We start from the raw sequence: 21,389 nt of genomic DNA on the forward strand, positions 1-21,389 counted from the left end.
ATCTGTGACATTGATGAAATTGCTTCATGGAGTATGTAGAAGTGACCCAAGCAGACTTTTCACATCTTTGTTGTCTTCATATATTCCCATTTCCATGGACTTAAGTTTCATTTGAAGGATCCTCTCCTTCTCTGTTGCTTCCAAAAATCTTGAAATAAATTTTTCTCTTTTCATGTTAGAGATATTGTCTTGTCTCTATGATATTTTTGTCTTGAGCTATGCTCTGCTGAAGACTAACATGCATCAGATTCCTTGCCAAGGAGTGAAAGAAGAGTTTCTGAGAGCTCTGCCTCTGAGCAGTACCACAGCCTTTCCACATTACATGGCTTGGCTGAATTTTACAGCCTTAAAATTCATATTCATCTCATGTAGTTTTTTTTTCCCATGGACTGTTATCTCTTAAGTTCCTTATTTATCTGGGCCTGAATGACTGTCTATCATTGCCTCATGGTTTTTCTTCTGTCTCATTCTTTACTTTCAGCTGTCTGTTCTTTTCAGGGTTTGTCATTCTACTGAAATTGAACAGCTACTGGTTTTGGTTATCCATGTTTAATGTTCTGATTGGAACCTCTTGAAATATTTGTCCTCCCAGAATTTTTGGCTCTGGTTACTTTTACATTATCACCTTTCTTCTTCATTTGACATTTCCCCCAGATTATGCTTATCTCTGTGCGTTCAGGCCTCCTATCTCAACCTTCCATGTAGAAGAATGGCATAAATGATATAGATATGCCAGAAGTTTATTCTTCCCCGGGAAGAAAATAACACTTCACATGTCACCTTTTGAGACAATCTAAGACAGTCTGTGATAAAATAGCTGGGAAATATCACTGCTTTGCTGTCCTGCTTCACAGAGCATCACTGGAGTGGATGAATTTACAAAGCTTGATGTTTAAACAGGTACTTGCTCTAGAGAACATCATCAAGACATAAACAGTAAGCTTACTCTTGGCCAATAAGTTTTGATCCTGAAGTACTTAGAAACAAGTAGCTTTTTTGGTGACATGCCATGTCTCTGTGAAATGATATTGCTGTGCAGAGGCAATGCCAGTTCATTCTGTGTCATGACAGGTGTGGTATTGAATGCCTTTTATTCTCCTTCTGTCTCTGACCATCAGTATGCATGTTAGATGATGCTGAAATGAAGTTATGGAAAGCAGCGTCAACTCATCAGTGTAGTGTCTTGGCACCACGGTTTAGGACGGGAAGTGCGGGATGCACAGACAGATCTGAGCTAACTTTAGTCTGGAGAGCTTAGAGATCAGTGGCAGCAAACCTGTGGTGCCTTGAGCTTGAAAACATGTTAGCCACCTGTATAAGTAACCTGAGTTCTAAGCAGGCTTAACTTTTACAAAAGGCTCTGCTGTGATCCCTCAGTGCTGTTTTATCCAAGTAGCCTAAATTAAAGTTAGAATTCCATGACTTAATGCAGCACAATCAGACCTTTTGTTAAAGCTAGAAATAACTGTAGTTTCTCTTATACCAAGTGGATTTAAAAATACCTCACTCTCTTACATTTGTTTTCATGTTTCCTTATTTTCCCTCTGCAGGAAAAGTCTCTTGCTCTTCCTACACCTCAGTTCCACTTTGTGCCTGAATCTGTGCACCTCTTTGTAACTTGAAGTTTCAGAGATGTGAGTCTATGGCCAAATGTGTCATAACCCCTTTGCAATAGCCTCATTAGCATTCTCCAACACTTGACCCCTTCAACTAATGACTCTAGCTGTCTCAGCTTCTTTATGGACAGAGCAGGAAATGCATGGAGGAGAGTTGGAAGTTAATCTTTAGAGGCTGGCAGAGCAAAGGGGTGTCCTGTGTAAACTTCAGTGGTCTAGACTTAAAGACTGGCAACTGGAAAGCAATAGATGAAAAACATAATCTGTTCTCTTGGCTCCAGATGTACAGTTAAAAATCATAGTAATGTAAATACTGTTGTACTGCAAACAGAGAATCCAAAATCAATAGTGACAAAGCTGAAAAAGCGTGGACATGAGCACAGATGTAAACGCCCACCAGTCTGGACAGATGATACATTGAAATTTTAACAATGGTACAAAATTGCATGTAGTTTTTTTTGCAATCTTGGTACTTCTTGAGGAAGTAGAATCTACTATGCACTCAGCTGGATGTTAAACCTCACGTGGTTTAACCAAATCCTCTGTTTAGTGGTCCTAGGCTCATGAAAAAACCCAGGTTGAAAGAGACCTTGAAAAATTATCTGATCCAACATTTTATGGAAAAGGAAATCTAAATGAGATTATCTAGCTCCCTGTCCAGTTGCATCTTGAAAACCTCCAGTGATGGAGTCTTTAGCAAATCCCTCTGAAGGTTGTTCCTGTGATTGACTGTTCTCACTGTAAAAAATACTGTTCTATATAATTCTTATATCAAGATGAACAGGGGTTTTTTGTATTTAATGGCTGATTCTGCTAAACCTTAAGGATAATCCTGCATAGATTTTTCCTTTTCCTTTCCTAAAACTTCCTTTCCTAAAAACTCCTTTCACCTTTACCAAACTCTTGGATGGTCAGAAACTACAATTTTCCACCCTTTTCTTCTCTCTCTTCCTTCCCTCCATTTCCCATTGTAGCAAAGATCGCAAACAGCTTGTAACTGAACTGAGGGAAAGTGGAACAATTATGCAGTGCACATTCCTTCTCCTTGAACAGCAAAGGATACTTTTGGAATTGACTGCTCTGCAAACATTCCTTTGATCCTGAAACCTGGTGCCCACCTGCAGGACTTTAAAGTTTTGGAAATTTTGCTGTGTTGATTGCCCGTGATCCTTGGGGTGCTTAAGAGTAACAGTGAAAATTTTGACCATCACCTTTATATAATGCCTGTAAACACAAAGGTCTTAAGAAAAAGCTACAACTTCGCACGTTTCCCAGTAAGACCATATTTAATACCTTTTTTTTTTTTTTTTTTTTTATATATATATATATGGCTTTCATATCTTCACTGAAGCTGTTCCAAAACTGTCATCCTCTGTAGAAGCAGCATAGAAGTGATGGCATGGCAGAGACAGGCATTAAAAATAGCATGACCCAGGAATCATTTGCCTCCTCCTGTGGTGTCTGAGCTTGGAAAAATTGTCCAGATTACTTGCAGTCTGCAGGCTTCAGAGTAAAAGGATGTTGTGCTGTTTAACCGAGTTTTGCTTAGAGGACAAAGCAAATTAAACTGCTGCTTGTGTGACTGAGACCAGTGCAGCAAGTTGGAAAATCTGATAAAACTGTTCTTCTATTTGGACTTGCTCTCAAGTCCTTGATAAAGTATACTTTTCCTCATGGTACATGTGGTTAAATGTATTTAGGAAAGAATATCTGTCCTCAGTTTTGCACATTGATCGGGATGTTTTGGTGTCATTTTAACCCTGCTAATAAATCAGAAATTTCCAGTAGCAGATCTGCAAGATTGGCATAGATATTATTTGGTGCATTTAATTTCTCAGTGTTTTAAGCAATGCATAGTGTTTCTTTTTGCTTTCAGACTAGGCCCAAAAAACTCACCAAAAATAACCAGTCCCCCAGAGCTGTGTGACTGGAAACAGATTGTCAAAACAGTTAATGGATGATAGCTATTTATCAATGAGGCTTTGTTGCTTCAGAGAACCATTTCTTCCCAGCTCAGTCAGGCCATTGGGCTTAAGATGTATCAATATTTCTCAGTGGTAGGTTTCTGTAACATTTGATTTCTGCCAGGAGTTTCTTCCCTCTTCAGAGTTCATAGAGATGACCAAGTCATTGTGTCTTCCTGCTACAGATTATTTTTTAGCTGGAATCATTTCTTGTCACTACAAAGCAAAACCAGCTTTTAATCTATGCCTAGGATTCCAGTGGTGCCTGCTAAAAACTGCTTTAATGCCTGAGGCTCCTGTCATTCTGTTAGTGGGTTAGAAGTTGGAGGGACAGGATATAGATCCTGTGGCACAGTTTTGGAAAGCTGGAGATTAGATTCTGTGGTTTTAGGGTCATTGAAAATATTATATTGGTAGCAGCAATCAGCAGGCAGAGTATATGTTCACATTTTCAGTCCTTTTTTTCATTAGAATGCTGTAGAAAATAATTAATGTCTCTAAAGAAAGCCACATCACTGAAAAGCACTGTTTGGGTTCCTGTTGAAGTAACAGTGGCTTAAAAGCACGGAGAAGGCATCCAAAACCCACAGGGTCACTTCAAAACCTCAATTGATGCTGTCATATACAGCAAAATGTATATAATCCTCCACTCTTTCTATCAGAAATTATTGGATTGCTTTATGAATGTCAGAAATTCCAGGTTATTAATACAGTTGCAGGCAAACTGGTTAAGAGCCTGCAGAAGCCTCTGTCTTCCACAGTCATGCACTGACCTCACTGTGGTTTTGACTCTGCTGGTGTTCAGAGGAACACAAATTCCCAAGTTTTCTCTTGGGGGATGGTTGTCCCACGATTAAAGCATCTACATATCTTTCAGGGGCTTGGTCTTCATGGTTTAAGCTGATTTTGGTAAACTTTCTGCTTCTCCTTCTAAAAAAATAGAAAAAAAAAAAAAAGAAAGGGCTAGTGCTGTTCCTGGAATATACTGTGACTTCATGTCGGCATAAAGTGCCAACATGCACGTGGAATGGAAGAGTAGCAAGAAAAATGTCTTCTGCAACTTGGGTGGTATTTTCTGCATGAGAAATATCACTCTTTTCTGACTGGCAAGCTATTTCGCTCAGACTCTAAATCTGTTTTGTATACAGAGAAGAGGTGAGAATTGCATGTGTATGAACTTGTGTTTCCGCCTTCATCCTGCCTGGTTAACATGTGTGTGCCTGAGTGTGTGAACAGGCACCCAGTCACTTCAGTTCTTGGATGTATGGACATGTGCTCGTGCTCTGCCTCTTGGATCTGCCAACTTCCTACTATGATGCTGTGCATGCACGTCAGTGGACAAACACACAACCACATCCAACTCTCTCTTCCTTTAAACAGTGAGAACAGACAGTTTTTATTTTGAGCAGAAATCATGTATCTGGGACCTTAAACATGCTTTGATGTTTTGCTGTTTTTAAAAATCCTTACTCAGCTGCTGTGTTGTGAAATGTGGCTCTGTGAGAATCTCCTGACTGTGAAATATGAGGATTTTTTTTTTTTTTTTTTGCTGGTCAGCAGTGGGATTTTGTGACCTCCAGCCTATATCTGTACAGTACATCTTGTATATGTTCATTAGTGAGACAGCACAGTGCCTCCAGGAAATGCATTCTTTTGCAGTGGGCCATATGGGTAGCTTTGCATTTTTATGATGAAGATGGGAAGATAGGGTTTTTTGCTTACTCTTTTTTCTTTGTTAAAACTCTTACTGTGTTTTGTCTCTGCCTATAGTTGAGGCATCCTAAAAGATGCCTGAGATAAAGCAGAATTCATCCCCTTAACAAGCGCTTGCAACAGACTATTAGATTGCTCTTTCAAAGTTTAGAAGGACTAATTTTAGCATCTTGGCTATTTCTAAAAAAAGAAAAAAAAATTAATAGCAAACATACTAGCCAAACTTACCAACGGGTAAGAAGTTGAAGACTGAAGTAGTTTTCAACCATATCAAGATGGGGCTAAAGCAAATATAAAAAAAACCCCAAATAGTCTTCCATCCAAGTGTGTGCAGGCACTCATCCTATGTTTCTGTGCAGCATTCCTAGGATATCAACATGAAAATTATGAGCTTCTATTGCTTTAGGTGTAAAGGAATAATTTGGGTAGTTACTTCTTCCTACTCAAACACATCCAGGTTCTGGAGGGAGTGAAATGTTCACCTTCTAAGCCATTATGTTTCAATAGGAAATGGGGAATTTATGTGGAAACTTGGAGAGTCATACTCAATTCAGGGGAAGTAATTACTACTGTAATGGTGCCGAAGGCTGTTTCTGGCTTGTATCTTACAGATGTTGCCAACTGTTGCTTAAAGACAGGCCAAAGGACTACTCCATAGCAGATGATAGAGAGGATCATACTATGTACCAACACTGAGAGGAAAAGATCTGAATTCTTTATGGCTGTTTCTAAAGTCTTTTGATTTATAACTTTTAAATTGTTGCCTTCTTTAAGCATACACCTGTGTAATTATTGACCGTTTCATTCTTTGATCATTATTTCAGCTTTACTTAATTTTCTTTTCTTCAAATACAGTCTTTATGGATGAACTGCTGCCCCCAAACTAACAACTGGGCTCTCAGTCTCTCACTTAAGTTTGACTGAATAAGAAGCAGATAAAACCCTTCTTTATTTCTGTATCCCTGCTCTCCCATCCATGTTCCAAAGGATGTTTTGCTGTCTTTCTCCTTACAGGCGTAGTGCTTAAATCTGTCTCTAGGTACCAGGAAAAATGAGCTTTCTGTGGCTGTGTTCTTTCTCCGTCTCTCTCCATCTCTCTGCCACTCTCTCTCTCTGCCACTCTCCTGTCTCTCTCTCTCTCTCTCTGGAATATTTTCAAAATGTGCATGAAGTGAACACAGAAAACCAGAACTCGTAGTTCTCCAGGACATCCCTGTTTTCCTCATTGAGAGAGTTTTATTGCAGTTGATAATCCAGGACATTTCTCAAGATGTATTCATGAGTTATTTGTAGAGCCAAGTACAATGTTCTTCTCTGTGTTTTCTTTAACCCATCCCTGGTTCCATTGTACATCGTTTTCCTTCTGACTGCGGTGGGGCCCCATATTTCAGGACCTCGCATTGGCAGCAACTGCAGCAGAAATCAATGTTAAATTTGTATAGAAATAGTAAGGTTAGACAGTCCTGTTACAGTAGCAAAATGTAGCACTTTAACAACCCTGCCAAGGGGGACTGAGTAATCATTTTAGCTGGAGTCTTGTCTTTAATGGAAGCCAATGTATATTCCCCTGCAAGTTACTTGCCAGCATCCCTGCTCTCAACTTCTAGTCAACTTACATCTTGAAGAATAATGATTTTGGCAAGGAAAATAGAAAAGCATTATGCTGAGGAAAAGATGAGCTAGACGTCATGGTGTTACATCCTAGTCATCCTATACAAATCACACAGTTTAAGATTCCCATATTTCCTACTTACTAGTAGAGATAGTCTTCTCCATTGTCCTGGAGCCATTTGGCATAGCTAGAATTTAAAGAAAATATCTCCCTTCTTTAGCTTTTTTTTTTCTTTTTCTTTTTTCTTTTTTCTTTTTTCTTTTTTCTTTTTTTTTTCTCAAATTAACAGGGTGGTGGAGAGGACATTTTCTTTCTGACTCCCGTTCAAGGTGCACTTGAAATCTGAAGGTTACAAATACAGTTTTTCATAGCCTTTTTTTTTTCTTTTTTTTTTTTCTTTTTTTTTTTTTTTTTTTTGCTAGTTAAACTGTCTATCTTACATCTCTAGATATTTTTTTTATCCATGGTATAGCCTTCGTACATACAGGAATTCTTTATCCCTGGAAACACTTGTCTACAGTGAAGATCACAAAGTTTGTGCCAAGCAGAATGGAGGAGCCTACTTGCTGTTTCTGAGGGAAGAAGCTACATCATTATTAAGCAGAACTTAGTGAGATTTGGAAGAGTAGAACCAGAATGCTTTAATTTGTTCAAAAGCAAATTGTTGGAAGAGAATATATCTTTTTCAGAACATTATGATCAGCCTGGAAAATAAAAATAAAAAAATCAGCTGAACAGGTCAAAAGCAAAACCACTGAGTTCAAGCGGTGTTGATGGGAACAAAATAACGGCATCATAAAAATTGCTGGGAATTGTAACTTGTAGTTGTCTTGAAGAGTAAGCAAATTTGGGTCAAGTTCTTGGTTTGTTTACACCTTGCATCCCCTTGGAGTCCAAGGGCACCTTTGAAATGCTAAGAAAATCCTACTGAAGTTAGACATGTTTTACTACGAGTAAGCAAAGAATTTGGCCAGAGGCAGAAAACTTATATTTCTCAGCTTTGTGGTGCTGTAAATGTTTCTTGGTTGCCTCAGTCACAAATACATACTACACTAGAAAGAAAATTACATTTGAGGAGTATTCCTAAATGTTTTGCCTGCAACATCTGAGAGTCAATGCTATCTATGCCTGATCAACTACAATTTGATCATCTACCAGTAAGCTGGATCTACCTGTGGATGTTTTCTAAGGTGCAGAAAGAACTCCTGTGGTGAAACTTGTATTTTTCAGGTTCAATATTGTGCTACATTCACACAAAGGCAGGAGACATTTAGAAGCCCAACAAATTTTGTTGTAGTTTGATGGGGTTTTTGTTGGAATTTTTTTTGTTGTTCTTTTTTTTTTTTTTTTCTTTCAGCTCACTGCTTCACCCCAATCCTATGCCCCTGAAAAAAACCACAAAAAACCTAAATCAAACCTGTCTTCTCCTCTTGAATCTTGTTTCTTCTTTCCCATTTGTAGTCTGTAGTGCCCCACACTAAAAGAATTGCTGCTTTCTCTATAACTGAGCAGTCCTACCATATCACTATACATATGAAATTCTGTAATGCTTTCATTGATGGAGGAATACTGGATTTTGGAGGAGGACATGAAAAAGTTCTTGGAGATCAAACTTTCTTTGCTGCTGTTCAATATAGTGGAGTCACAGGATGTAATTATTATTGCTTCTAGAATCTCTCTTATGCAAGACAATTAAACAGTGAAAATAAACCCCTAGTTTCTGCATAACCTGGTTACTTTAAAGGAAACTGTTGGTCCAAAAATCAAGTTGATCTTGAAAACAGAACACTTAGGTTCTCTTTGTGACTCTTCCAATACTGTTCTGTATAGGTGTAGTTTTATGGTTTCTAATTCTCATTCTTTATTTGGAGTTAGGAGAAAGAAGACTCCTTTAATCATGACCTGAGACTAAATTCATTGATATTAGTAGAGCATTTACTGCTTCTTGGTAAGGAGCAGTCAAGGAGTAAGGTAATTTGAATGGTTATCAAACGTGAATTGATGAATGTCTTTAGCTGTTGAGACATCTCCTGCCTCTTGTAAATGGGAGTCAGAAAAAGAAATACATAATACCATGCAGTGACAACTGTTTCTACTTCTATGAAAGAGAGTGAATAAGAAGTTACTAGGTGAGATTCTGCAGTTTGTTCTCTTCAAGAGGTCATTTTTGATGATTGTAATGGTCCATTATGACCTCCACCTAACAGGAATATCTTTCTGTCATGTGCTGGGTCACGTGAACTGTACATTTATCCACAAAGCATGAAATTTAGAGCCGAATTTGTGTATGAAGCCAGTCATCACCTGAACACTAAGGGCAACAATACTTTCAGGAGGCTTTTGGTACTGATGTGGGGAGGGAGAATGACCTTTTACAAGGAGGTCTTATGCAGAAGAGGGAAGTACAGCCATTTTTCTGTACCTGGTTTTTCTCTGCCATTTTTTTGAGTGCTTAAATTCTTGGAATGGATGACCTTATGGCATAACCCCCTGTCTGTATAGATAATGTAACCAATAAATAGCAGTGCTAATCTGGTGGGGTGAATTCAGTGGATAATGGGATGAACTATCAAACTGTACTTTGTATGGTTTGAGATAGTTCATCCTATTGTCCATTAGTTCATTCTGATACCATTCTGGGTGGTCCAATATTAGCAGTGTTTTGGGAAGGTGTTGCTATGACTGTGTGATTGTAATCAATGGATTCAAAGGCAAACTCATCCCCTCTGAGAGGAATATGGTACAACTGAGAATGCAGAGCAAGCATAGGATAATATTTGGGGTGAGAGAATTTTTGATACTTTCTCTGGGCCTCATGCATGGTCATGGCAGATGTTGCCAATGCTGATTTGACTATTATTCTTTGTAGCTAAGCTCCAGTGAGGAGCTCAAGGAGAAGCTGCCACTGCTCCAAGGACCTTTCAGTATAAACAAACTGAGGATCTGATACAGAGTTTGTGGAAACAGTACTAACTTAAGAAGCAAAAGCAGGACTGGGATTGTTGGGGTTTTTTGTTTGTTTGTTTTTGGTGGGTTTTTTTGTTTGTTTGTTTGTTTGTTTTGTTTGTTTTTTTTTTTTTAATGCATGAGATATTGCCACTATTTTACTGCTTGGAGGGGAAAAGGTCTAGTGCTTGGACCCTTGTCCAAGTGGGAATTCAGGCTGGACATTCCCCAAACTGGGAATTCCCCAAGCACTTCTTGGCTAGGAAAGAGCTAGCTGTCCTGGTGTGTAACTGTTCCAGTGCACTGCTTTGGTGGAAGAGAGGGTTAAGCTCCAATGTAAACACTTGAGCTTTGTTTCTTGGGAAAAATGTGTTTCATTGATTACTGAATTGCAATTTACCCCTAAGCTCAGGAGAAAAATGGAAGTGAATTTAGTGTCAGTCTCTTTTCTCAGGGCTGAAGGCAGACATGCCACAAATGGATCCCTACCCTGTATCCTCAAACATACAGCCCTCTCTCTGACTGGAAGCCAGGGACAAATGAAGCCTGAGCAGTGTGGCTCTGAAATGTGCAAAAGGGCAGTGGGATACACACAGGGATAACTCAAAATGTAATGTTGCCTCTGCTTTATCTGCATGTTCTTTTGAAAGACTAATGTTCTTCCATCAGGCAAAAATGGTGGTCAGGGATGACAGGATACAGGAAAAAGGTGAGATTTTCTGCTTGTCTTTGAAAATGTACCCATTCTGCTGGTGACATTATGTGCTTGCTCTGAGCTTGCCTGGTAGTTTTAGGATATCTGCAGCAATGAGCTTTTGATTTGTCTGTGTATCTGGCAATAGTGGTCAAGCATAGCCTTCAGTGGTTAGCATAAAAGCATATGAAAGGCAAGGAACTGCTGTAATACTTCAGCTTCCACTCGTGCAGAGGAATCTACCAGAGGAGTGTGGGATGCCTTGCATAGAGTGGCTAAAAAGTAATTAAATAAGGCATGTTCCCATTTGAAAACTTAAAGAAATATAAGGAAGGGCACCAGATGTTGTTTCTGCTAACACATGCTGAACAACAGTGAATCCAACTGCAGCTTTGCTAATGCCATCTGCCATTGCATTTTAAGAAATTAAAGGGTCCTGGACTACCATAGTTCTTTCAGCACATGTAATCTAACTGAGAGGAAAAATAATTCCTATTTACTCAGTCAGTGCATGGACTCCTGGTGCACCTATCTTTGCCTGTTTCTCTACTCTTATACCGTCATTTAGCACTGCTTTTTGGACAGCATTCGATTTGCTCTTCTCTGCAAAATATCAGTTCATAAAACAAGCTGAAGAATGTTAACAAGGGATGCTTCTCTGACAGCTGTGTGATATGCTGCTATCTTGTATGTGAAGAATATGCATGGTGTCCTCCAAAGTTTTTGTAGACACAATTCTTGTGCCTTGTGAGGACGCAAGGGAATTATGTTATAAGCCTCGCTTTCCATGAAAAGTAGGATCTAAGTCCAGTCATAACTTCTGTTTTGCTGGATTTATACTCCTCTCTGACTTACACTCTCATAATAACTGAAGGAGTTGTTAACTGGAAGTTTTGGTCTAAGCAGTTCTGGGGTACCACTAAAGGAGTTGTAGACTGAGAAGAGAGGGAGGCAAATATGTGGTAGTAGGGAAAAACACATTTTGGTTTTAACACACTGAGTTTGTTTTGAAATTTGAAGAAAATAATTTGAGACTACCAATGTGTGTGTTCTTGGATGTCCTCTGTTTCAGACCCAGACAAACATGGCATTAACTGGAAAGCCCTGGTAGATGTTCTGTGTGCTATATAAAAATGCATCAGAATAACTCTTCTAGTTACTTTGCTTGAACCTAGGAATCACAAATTTTTTCCTTTCCATCTTACAGAAAGTTGGGGTTGGATAGTACTTGTTTAGGCAGCTGGAGAGAAGTGCACGTGGCTTTGGCACATGCATGTAAGATGTATCTTACAGTGCTGCTGGCCATGGAAATTTCTGTGGGTAAATAAGATTTCTGTCTCAAGGGCTGTCCATATGGCCCCTTTCATCAGCACTAATTCCACTTAGATTAACTGCACAGCACAAATATGGGTCAAAGCATGAATTGTTGGGAGAATGCGTTCCCGCTTGCAAACTGCTTCCCACAGAAGTACTTGTTGGCAGCTGAGATCATAATGCTCACACTCCTCACAATAACCCACTTTGAAATGTATTTAGAGAGGGGTCCTGGCCGTCTGCTTGCTGCTTTTTCATACAAAATGCAGGCCTTGATTTGTAATCCCACTCAGCACGTCAAGGCATTAGCTGTGGGCCGCCGTCTTCTCTGACTTTATCTAACACAAGGCAGGGCGTCTGGTCTTGGACTGGAAATACTGACCACTTCAGGTAGCACCTTTCTCTTCAGCCTTTAGCAAGAGGAGAGGAAGTACTCTGTTTTTGGAAGTACTGCATTGTTTATTACAGAATCAAACCTGCTGGGTTGTTCCTGTGAACACTGTGTCCTGACTGCAAGTTGGGAAAGGAGATCAAGAGACCCAAGGGGAAGAAGGAACAGATCTCATGGTCTCCCTGGCTCACACGTGTCCGTGGTTACACTGAAAGTTGCTTGTTGCTTTTCTTTCTCCTTTGCCTAATGTACTGGTGGCAAAGGTCATGCGTTGCAGACAGTCGCTCCTAAAGCTGTAGCTAGTTCTGTTGTTTCCCATTGTACCAGGACATCTTATGGGGGAAATTATAAAACTTAGCCATAAATGGCCTGCTTCAAAAAGTCAAGATCAAATTTACCATGTGAATAAACTTTGTTTGTTTTTTGCATCTGAGGTGATCTTGAGCGCTAAGTTCCTACTAATTCATTATTAAGTTTTTCCCAAATTCACTCATTCACAAAGAGAAGTGCCTTTCAGCCAGACCTGGAAGTGCATTAAGCACGGGCTACCCTAAGCAATGAGAAATGTAAGTTAGAGACCAGAACTTTCCCACACTGGTGTGAGTACAGAAGATTGTTTCAGTGCCACTAGGCTTCTCATGTTTGTCACCACTCTCTTTCCTTCTGCTCTGGACAGACAAACTGTTGACAAATGATTGGGAAATAAGTCATCACAACAGAGCAAACTGTCCCTTTAGATGCTGAGGGAAAACTGCAAGGACATGCAAGTAGCCTAAGCATAGTTTTGATATTAAGAGACTTAGTTTAGTTAGGAGATTTGCATACGTGTTTCTGGGGCTAATACTGCACTACAGAAATAGGGCATGCAGTGAAACTTTATTCATGGGAGCTATGGGCCTCAAGGGTACAAGAACCCAAGGGAGGTGTTTGCTTCTTGCCTCTGCTATGACTTGAGTTTTAGACAACTTTTGCAGTCACATTCTGCATGCATGTATAGTGTCCCCCTCATTCACCTTTGTAGATTAAAAACATTTTGTAGATTAAAGTATTTATCAAGCACCTTAAAATTAAAATGGACAGAGCAAAGGTAGGTGCAGTTTTGAGTAGATGGTGAATCCCTCACCTTTTTCCTGGCCTTATGGTCTTATGTGGTGTGAGGCATCCTCCCACCCATTTAATAACACAAGGCAGGGTGTTCACTGTGAAAGTATACAGGCTTTAATGTGCATCCTAACTTTAAGCAGTGCAGATAGAAATCAACACATCTGAGGAAATTTTGTTTAATTATTTTAATACATTTATAAATGATGATAGCTGCTTGTGCTGCACACAGTCATGCTTGCAAAGGCATTCCTGGCACCTGGAAGAAATTTGATACAGTTATTCTTAAACTCTGAATGGTTTGCACAGCCTGGAAGATGAACAGTCTTATAAAATGATGTATTTCCTATGCATGATTGTAAAACACTTTAGGATCATTAAATAACAAATATTTTTGGGCCAGATTGTTTTGCTTTCTTTATGAGAGTGTACTTTTTTGGAAGCCTTTTACTGCTGTTTTGAGACCACCATACTAGGAACTTTAGTATTTTCCCATTTCTTTCTCTTCTAAATGCAGGGAGCACAAAATATTCTTCTGGCATTTGAGCTGCAGTTATTTTGAGTAGCTACAAACAGAGGGAAATGTGTTTCTGTGGTAGTTACTGCAGAGAAAGAATTTTGCTGAAATGTCTCTCCCCCACTGCCCTTTGGTGGCTGCAGAAAAGAAGTCAGTGTTTGAGGCCCCAGCTCTGTGCATCTGCTGGATCAGTTTAAGGCCAATTTCCCCCCCTCCCCCTGCCCCTCTTTCCATTAGCAAACTAGATATAAAACAGAAGCCATTGGATAAATAGGAAAAATGTGTAGCAGAGGAAGCCCTTGTGATTAGGGAGCTGTTAACCAGTTATTTCATGTCCGGCTTTCAGTGTATTTATAAAAATGATGCTATTCAGTGACACGTCAAATTACTATAAATGGTATTGGCTCGGTTGCTTTCTCATGGAAGCCAACTTGCAATTTATTTTTAACTTGGGCCCACTGATTACTTTTAAAGTTAGTGTAGTATTTGTTAAAGATGCTAAAGTGGCAGGCAAAGTGTGGGCAATATACATCAAATTTGCTCACAGCCTGTCTTGCCAGTGCACTCCAGAGTCTTGTGAAACCTCGTTAGGAGAGAGCAGCTCGGTCAAGGCCTGTCCATTTGCTGTTCTGGGGAGAGGGCTGATTGATGTGATTTGTAGCAGCTGCAGTGCTTGGTTTTGTGATGTGGAAGCTTGTCCATTAGGAGCTGGCCCAAGACCCAGTAAACCCCTCCTCCCTCCCTTTTTTTTCCATTGATTGCCAGCAGCCATCACATCATTACATGCATTTATGATGTCCTTGTCGAGACTTCACTGTGTGCACATGGTTTAAATCAACAGCTTCCCAAACAGGGGGAGCAAAAGTGCCAGAACTCCCTACCTGCCTCCAACAATGTGCTTGTAAACTTTGGGGACAGGGAGAAAGAAAAATACAGATCGTGGAAAAGTGCCAGGAGGTTCTGAGTCTGCAGTTCACACTATGCTTTGGACAAAGAGGTGAGTCTTGCATCATGGTCTAAATGTGGTGAAGCTTAGGCTTCCACACAATTCTTCTGGAACAAATTTCTTAGAACAGAAAGTCTTTGCAGTAGCAGTGGGACCTGAGGCAGATTCTCAAAGCTGTCGTCATACTAAGGAATCTGTCAAGTCTGGTCCCCTTGGTGAATGGTGGCTAATAACTGATACCCAGAAGTGTGGAAGGAGATCACTGCCAGCCTGGAACATGGGTCTTATCTCCCTTGCTTTATTTAGGGAGTAGATTGCAGTTCTTAACACACTTTCTGGAGTTTCCAAATAGTCTTCAGAGCTATCAGTCTTTGTAAATGAGATACCTGTGGGACTAAAGCATTGTACAAAATTATGTTAAAGACAGCTCTGGCCTGGGTTGCGACTTGAAGATGAGAATCTTACACATGTGCTAGTGAGCCATTTCCATGCTAATTCAATCCCAAAGAGCAAGCAGTCATTCCAACAGCACAATCTTCTGGTTTCCAGTTATATTCCCCCAAGAATCAGTACGGAAACAGAAACTCTGCTCTGCATAGAATGGCAACAGTTGAAATCTGGATTGAACAGACACTTCAATGAAAAATTCAGTAGAGTTTTTTTTTACACTGGGACAAAAAGAGTATGAAATCTTGGTATATCTTTTCGTTCTTTGTTTTCTCTGATTCTGAGAGATCCGGGGCATCATAGAAAATGTTGCTTTCAAAGCATTCAGCCTGTCCTTGGTAGCCGTCCAATTCATGTGTCTTGAGAGATCCTTCTTCATAATATTTACATTTGATATTCTAATTGGAATGAAGAAGACAGCATTTGTTTGTACATTTCTGGGGTGAGAAGTAGCGAGTTTTTAGTCATACCGCAGGACAGCCTTTTTACTAACAGGCTGGTTTCTAGTCTGGAAATTTTATAACCTACTTAGAAATAAGTGTCTCTTGGCTGAGGTTTAATAGCAGATGCATTTGTGATGTCTCCTCTGATTATTCAAGTATTGCTACTTAAGTAGGTGAAATATAATTAAGAATAATTGAAATGAATTAGTTTTGACTCATCTTTGGTTTTACTGCCACCATGGTTGACAGCAGAATTTAGTCCTTGCAACCATCTAACCAGGAAATGGCTTGTCCACATCTCAGTTTCATCATCTGGCAGATAAAGGGATGATTTTGTTACTTTGAACTTCAGTTTAACAAAACATAAACTCCTTTTCTGTGATCCAGTACCCTTTCCCTGCTTGTTGTGTTTATTTCCTTACTGGTTAATTCCTTGTTAAGTAACTTAACAATTGCAAAGACCCGTCCAGTGTGCTCACTGCTTGCAGGGACTGTCTCAATAGAAGGCGTCCTCTGGAAGGTAATGGAAGTATAAGGAAGAGGAAATAAGATAAAGTAAAAAGTCAGACCATACTTGGTCCAGCATCCTGGTCACAGCCCAGCATGGCTGTGCTGGAATCCTGCTGATGGAATGTCCTGACATTATGGTGTTTATTTCTACCACAGCCCTGAAATGTAAACAGGACATCGTTGGATGCTAATTCAAGGGACTGGAAATGACTGAGAATCCTGGACTACTGGGCTATTGGTAGGACACGAGGAAGTGAATTTTATGGGAGGATTGGCAAATGGCACCAGCAGTGCATGGGACCACGTGTCAGAGGAGGTGTTTTCAGGAAGGGTATCTGACGTATGTTTGTGGGGAGGAACAAAACACAACAGTAGTGTCTAAAGAAGTCCATCAAAATATGCAGAGAGTTTGTCTTCAGCTTGAAATAGATAGAGAATGAATGGCAGGTTATTATTGTGGGATTTATTTTCTTGTGTACCTTATAATGCAATAGTGAATTCACCTGAGGAATAAGAAAGTAGAAGAGAGGTGGCCAAGTTACATCTCTTGCTTCAGCTCTAGAGCCCAGAGGGCATGGATAGAAGGTAGCACAGTATGGGAAGTGTTGGTTTAAGTGGCTTAATGCACGAGAAAGTTGGCTGTGCTTCTCTTAGGCGGACCGAAATAAATGAATGGATATTGAATTCCAGTCATGGCTCCCTCCCCCATGAAATGGAAATGGGCACATACAACTTGTGTAGGATGGTGCCTGCTGGGCTGTGTTTGGAGAGGGGTGAGAAGAGCCATGACAAAGCTATCACCATGTGCTGTGAGGCACTTGAGACTGATGTTACTGGGAAGAGGGTTGCACCCTACCTTTATCCTTTTAGAAGACTGTGAGTCTTGCAAGGACCAGCTGCTAATGCCTCCTCTGTAGCAGCCCTTGCAGCAGTGAAGACAGAGCTGTGTTGTAATGAATATAAAGGGGGTTCCTTATGGAAGTTGCTAAATGCATACAGACCCTGTAATTCACACTGGCTCTGGCTTCCAGACTGGCTGCCTGATGTTGCCACACAAGGTCTCCCTAAGTCTTGGTCTGGCATCTGTAGCAACAAAAGCACTGACTAAAGAGAGACCCAAGTATTCTGTGCTGCCAGTGTTGTTCACTGGGTTTTTTGTAATAACTCTCCACACACTCTGCTGGATGCATTTTTCAGCAATGCATATTTTTGTGTTAGGTATCTTCCAACTGTTTTCATGAGCATCTAACTGGGTCAGTTGCCAGTGTTGATACCTTTTTAGTGAAGGGCTTTGAGCCTCTGCTATGCTGCTTGGGCTGGGCTTCCATCCGGATCAGAAATTGGAAATTTATTACTTGGAACTGGTTTTTAAATGTCAATCTGACACCAGTTTCTTATTACTTACCAAGTCCTGAGGGCAGACTAACATTCCTGACGCTGCTGTAGGTGTTAATGGTTTCATCAACTCAAGAAGCAGGGCGCCCTGAACTCTGCTCTTGGCAGCTAGTAAAGAAGGGAAACTGACTTTCAAATATTTTGTTTTTAAAGTTGTTGTGGTTTTTTTATGATGTTTACATTAGCAAACTGGAATTTGTGAGACAGACTTTTTTTTTTTGTTGACTACTTAGTTCCTAGAAATCAAATTGATAGTAAAGCCTCTGTAGGCTGCTGGAACTGGTCTTGACAAGCACCTCTGCAGATGCAAGAGAACAAGAATGTATCAGTGGGCCTACTGTGGGTGCAGGCCTATGAGTTTCATTTACTTGGTATGATTTCTCTGCCTCAGAGTAATCAGGAAAGATATTATTATGCAGATACCAGGATTTTTTTCTATATTGCTTTCAGTTGCATTCAAATAGCTCAAAAGCCTTGCTCCAAGTCTGGAGAGATTCCAGGATGTGGTTTTTTGATTTGTTTTTAGAATAGTTTCTGTCTTGTGCTGTGTAGGAAGATGGCAATGTGAGCAAGGATGAAGATTTAAAATCTGAATTAACTGGCATTACTTTAGGCTCTACCACATACTTGCTGAATGACCTTACACGGACTACAATTTTCTTCATACCTGTATTGTGATATCCTTGTATCCTGCCTGGTTGCTGTGAGAAATAACTTCTGTTTTAAACTTGACTAACTCCTTTGATCCAAGAACGAACTGTATTTCAAGTGACCATTGTATATGTGACAGACTGCTGCAGAGGTTATAAATGGAACATTACAGAATTTAACATTGATTAATCCCACATATTGCTGGATGAGACTCAAAAGCTTATCCTCTAATTATTTATAGAGGTGCTTAAAAGGTGACTTGTTGATCACTATTTATAATTAACTATACAGAGAACATTTGGTGATAGCGTTTTCAATGTAGAAAAAGTAAGTCATGGCCCAGACTCTGGGAATTGAAACTTGGCAGATGAAACAATTTCTGAAGTGAGAGGGAGTTTACTGAGAGTTGTGGTAGATTTTCTACAGCTGGAAATCTTTAAATCAAATGAGATGCCTATTGAAAAGTTATATTCTACTTCAGGCAGGAATTAATTTGTAGCAATGTTGTGGCTTGTGCTATGTATGAGGTCAGACTAGCTGATTGGTAAAACCCTTTCAGCTTTATAGTTCATAAGATTTTTTATCAGATTGGTGAGTGTAAGTCTCATGGAGGCCAGTGGAAGCCAAATAAACCTGAGGCCAGGGTTTTACACTGTTGCCTTTCACATCCTTCATGCTTCCAGCCTGTATTCACTTGTTGCCCATCTAACATACAGAAATATCTTCCTTTTTTGCTTTTATCTCCTTAGCATTGCATGGTTGTAACTTAGCTTGCTACCAATCTGCAGTACTTTCCAAACAAATCTTAAAATTGTGGGACGTTTCTTTTTTTGTTTTGTTTGTTTTCTTGAAATGGGATTTGAGAAGTGATAAAGTTTGAGCAGATCTAAAAAGCAGCACATCACGTTATAGACACAACTGGTAATTCCTGCTTTGCTATCCCTTTGGCAATCATTGATATCGAGCATTAATTTGTATTTTCATTTACATTGTTTTAGTTTTTCTCCCCAAGCACTGTACCGTACAAAACTGCTCTGCTCAGCAAAAGAAAGGATTCTTGGCTACTGAGTTGCTCCCCATGTTATGTCAGAGAGAGAGATTTGCTTTTAATTTCCCACCTGTATCTTATGGCACAAGGCAGTGAGCCCAGTGAGTTTTGTTTATTCTGTCTCCTTCTGTGTGCTATACTACCTGTCGAGAGTGGAGGACACAGCTCAGGGGTAAAGAAGAACTTCCATGTCCTTGACCAGATTAGCAGCTCAATTATTGCTATTGCTGAAGGATTGTGCCTGGTGGTAGCCTTAGGTTTTGGAGAGGATTTGCCTGAGTGATTGTTCTCAAAAGACAAAGTCTTAGTAACTGTTCATCTCCCTTACTAACACTGGTGGTTAGACTTTCTAAAGAGCTCAGTCTGTCTCATGCAAATTCTTCCACTGAGATTTTCCCATTGAAAAGTTCTGTACTCAGAATTGCCAAATTTTGAAGCAAACACAGATTTTCTCAAATGTTTCCACATTTTTGTGAGAGCTGGATATTTCAAAATGTGTGATAAATCATGCCAGAAATGTCTATCTATTTGTAACTATTTCTTTGTCTTTTTTTTTTTAATGCTGTTGAATGCTATGCAATCAATGTTGATTGATTTTTCTAAATTCTTTTTCCTTATTGTATTAATATTTCTTTTCAGTAGAAGGGGAGAATATTGGTGAAAGGGGAAATGTCTTTGTTGTTCCTTCTCTTTAAAAAAATACCTTAAGAGGCATTCCCAACACTAGAATAGCTTGCACTTTCTTTCAAAATTACTTTTTTATTTCTTTTTCAAGCCAGTTCTTTTCCTTTTTAACCAGGTCTGTTTAATAAGCTGCAGTACTTTGGCTTTTTGCTTCCTGTTTTTCACTGAAATGGAAGCTGGTTAGTTTTGTGAAAATTTGCTCTTGAGGCAAGAGCCAAAGTCTCTTTAAATTCTAATTATAGACATTCAGTATGTCTTGTGCACATATGGCAAGTGAAGTTTGAAGATTGTATGTATAATTCTCTTTTTGCAGGCACCAGTGGTGAAGAGTGCTAGGCTGCAGAGCAGACTGATAAGTGCATTTAGACAGAGGATTTCCTGCATGTTCTCTAAATAGTAAAATGTTCCTTTTATGGCATACAGTTGAACGGAAGAAGTATCAACTAATTGAGATGTTCTCTTCAATTAATCCCCGTTTTGAATGAATGCCTTGAAGGGCCACATATGCCTTTAAGAGGTCAGGCTAGCTGTCTTTGCAGGCATCACTGCAGGTCAGCCTTTAGAACTGTTACACTAAATTTTTCTTAGTACTCAAAGAGTAACTCTATAAAACATGGCCATGGCTGGATAAGCTCAGTTACCACATGTGATAGGCCTCGCCCCAACGGATGTTGGGCAATTTTGCTGGAAATAATCTCACCCACAGCATCTCCTGGGTATATTCTAGCAGGTGAGTGTCCTGAGGAGACCAAGCAGCTGTGTGGTAAAGATTGCCTGAAGAGAGAGAACCCTGGGAGCTGCATTGTTTTTCTGGTGTGGGGTTGGCACACAGTTCTAGTTTAGGACAACCTCAAATGTGAGGGTTGTTTTTGGTTTTTCCCTGTTTTTTTCCAGTCTTCTCAGATAAAAATCAAGCTGTCTTGAGGGGAAACCCTTCTGATTTTGAAACAGTGTGAAAAAGACCTCACACAAGGACTCTGCTGGTGGCTTATCTGATAGATAATGTGTGCAGTGCTGGAGGGCAGCAAGTCAGGGCCAAGCGTACCCCCACTTGGCCCATGGTATTTTGGTGAACAGGAGAGTGTGTTTGATTTCAGTGGAGGAGCTTTACCTGTAGCATTGGTGTGTTACTGTGGGAGTTAATAACCTTTCCTTCAGACCTGGCTGGGAGGAGGTGTGCAGTACCTGGTGTGCTGTGGGAGAGCCACAGGCAAGAGGATGTAGTTAGAAGGTAGTACAGAATGGGGAGTGTGAAAGATGAAGATGAGCTGCTGGCTACTGGATAGCTCTCACTTTCAGCAACATGGCCTCTCCAGCCAGGTTTCTGTGGAGACAGTCCCTGGGACATAAACTGTCAGATGTTTGGAGAGCTATATGCTGCAGAGCAGGAAATCATT

General features: G+C 40.0%; 1 protein-coding gene across 6 annotated transcripts in view; it reads left to right on the forward strand.

Annotated features, from left to right (window-relative positions):
* The window catches only part of DAAM2 (dishevelled associated activator of morphogenesis 2), a 197,934-nt gene that overhangs the window by 43,530 nt on the left and 133,015 nt on the right, over positions 1 to 21,389 (forward strand). The window contains exon 1 of one of the 6 annotated variants that reach the window (XM_066178442.1): positions 14,844 to 14,865. The exons of the other annotated variants lie outside the window; for them this stretch is intronic. The gene's annotated coding sequence lies outside the window, so the exon portion shown is untranslated. Of the gene's footprint in view, positions 1 to 14,843; positions 14,866 to 21,389 lie in introns of those variants that run through there. 6 annotated transcript variants of the gene reach the window in all.

This window comes from Chamaea fasciata, unplaced genomic scaffold, assembly GCF_029207755.1.
Source record: "Chamaea fasciata isolate MVZ Bird 193981 ecotype frontalis unplaced genomic scaffold, bChaFas1.0.hap1 SCAF_3, whole genome shotgun sequence".
NCBI lineage: Eukaryota > Metazoa > Chordata > Aves > Passeriformes > Sylviidae > Chamaea > Chamaea fasciata.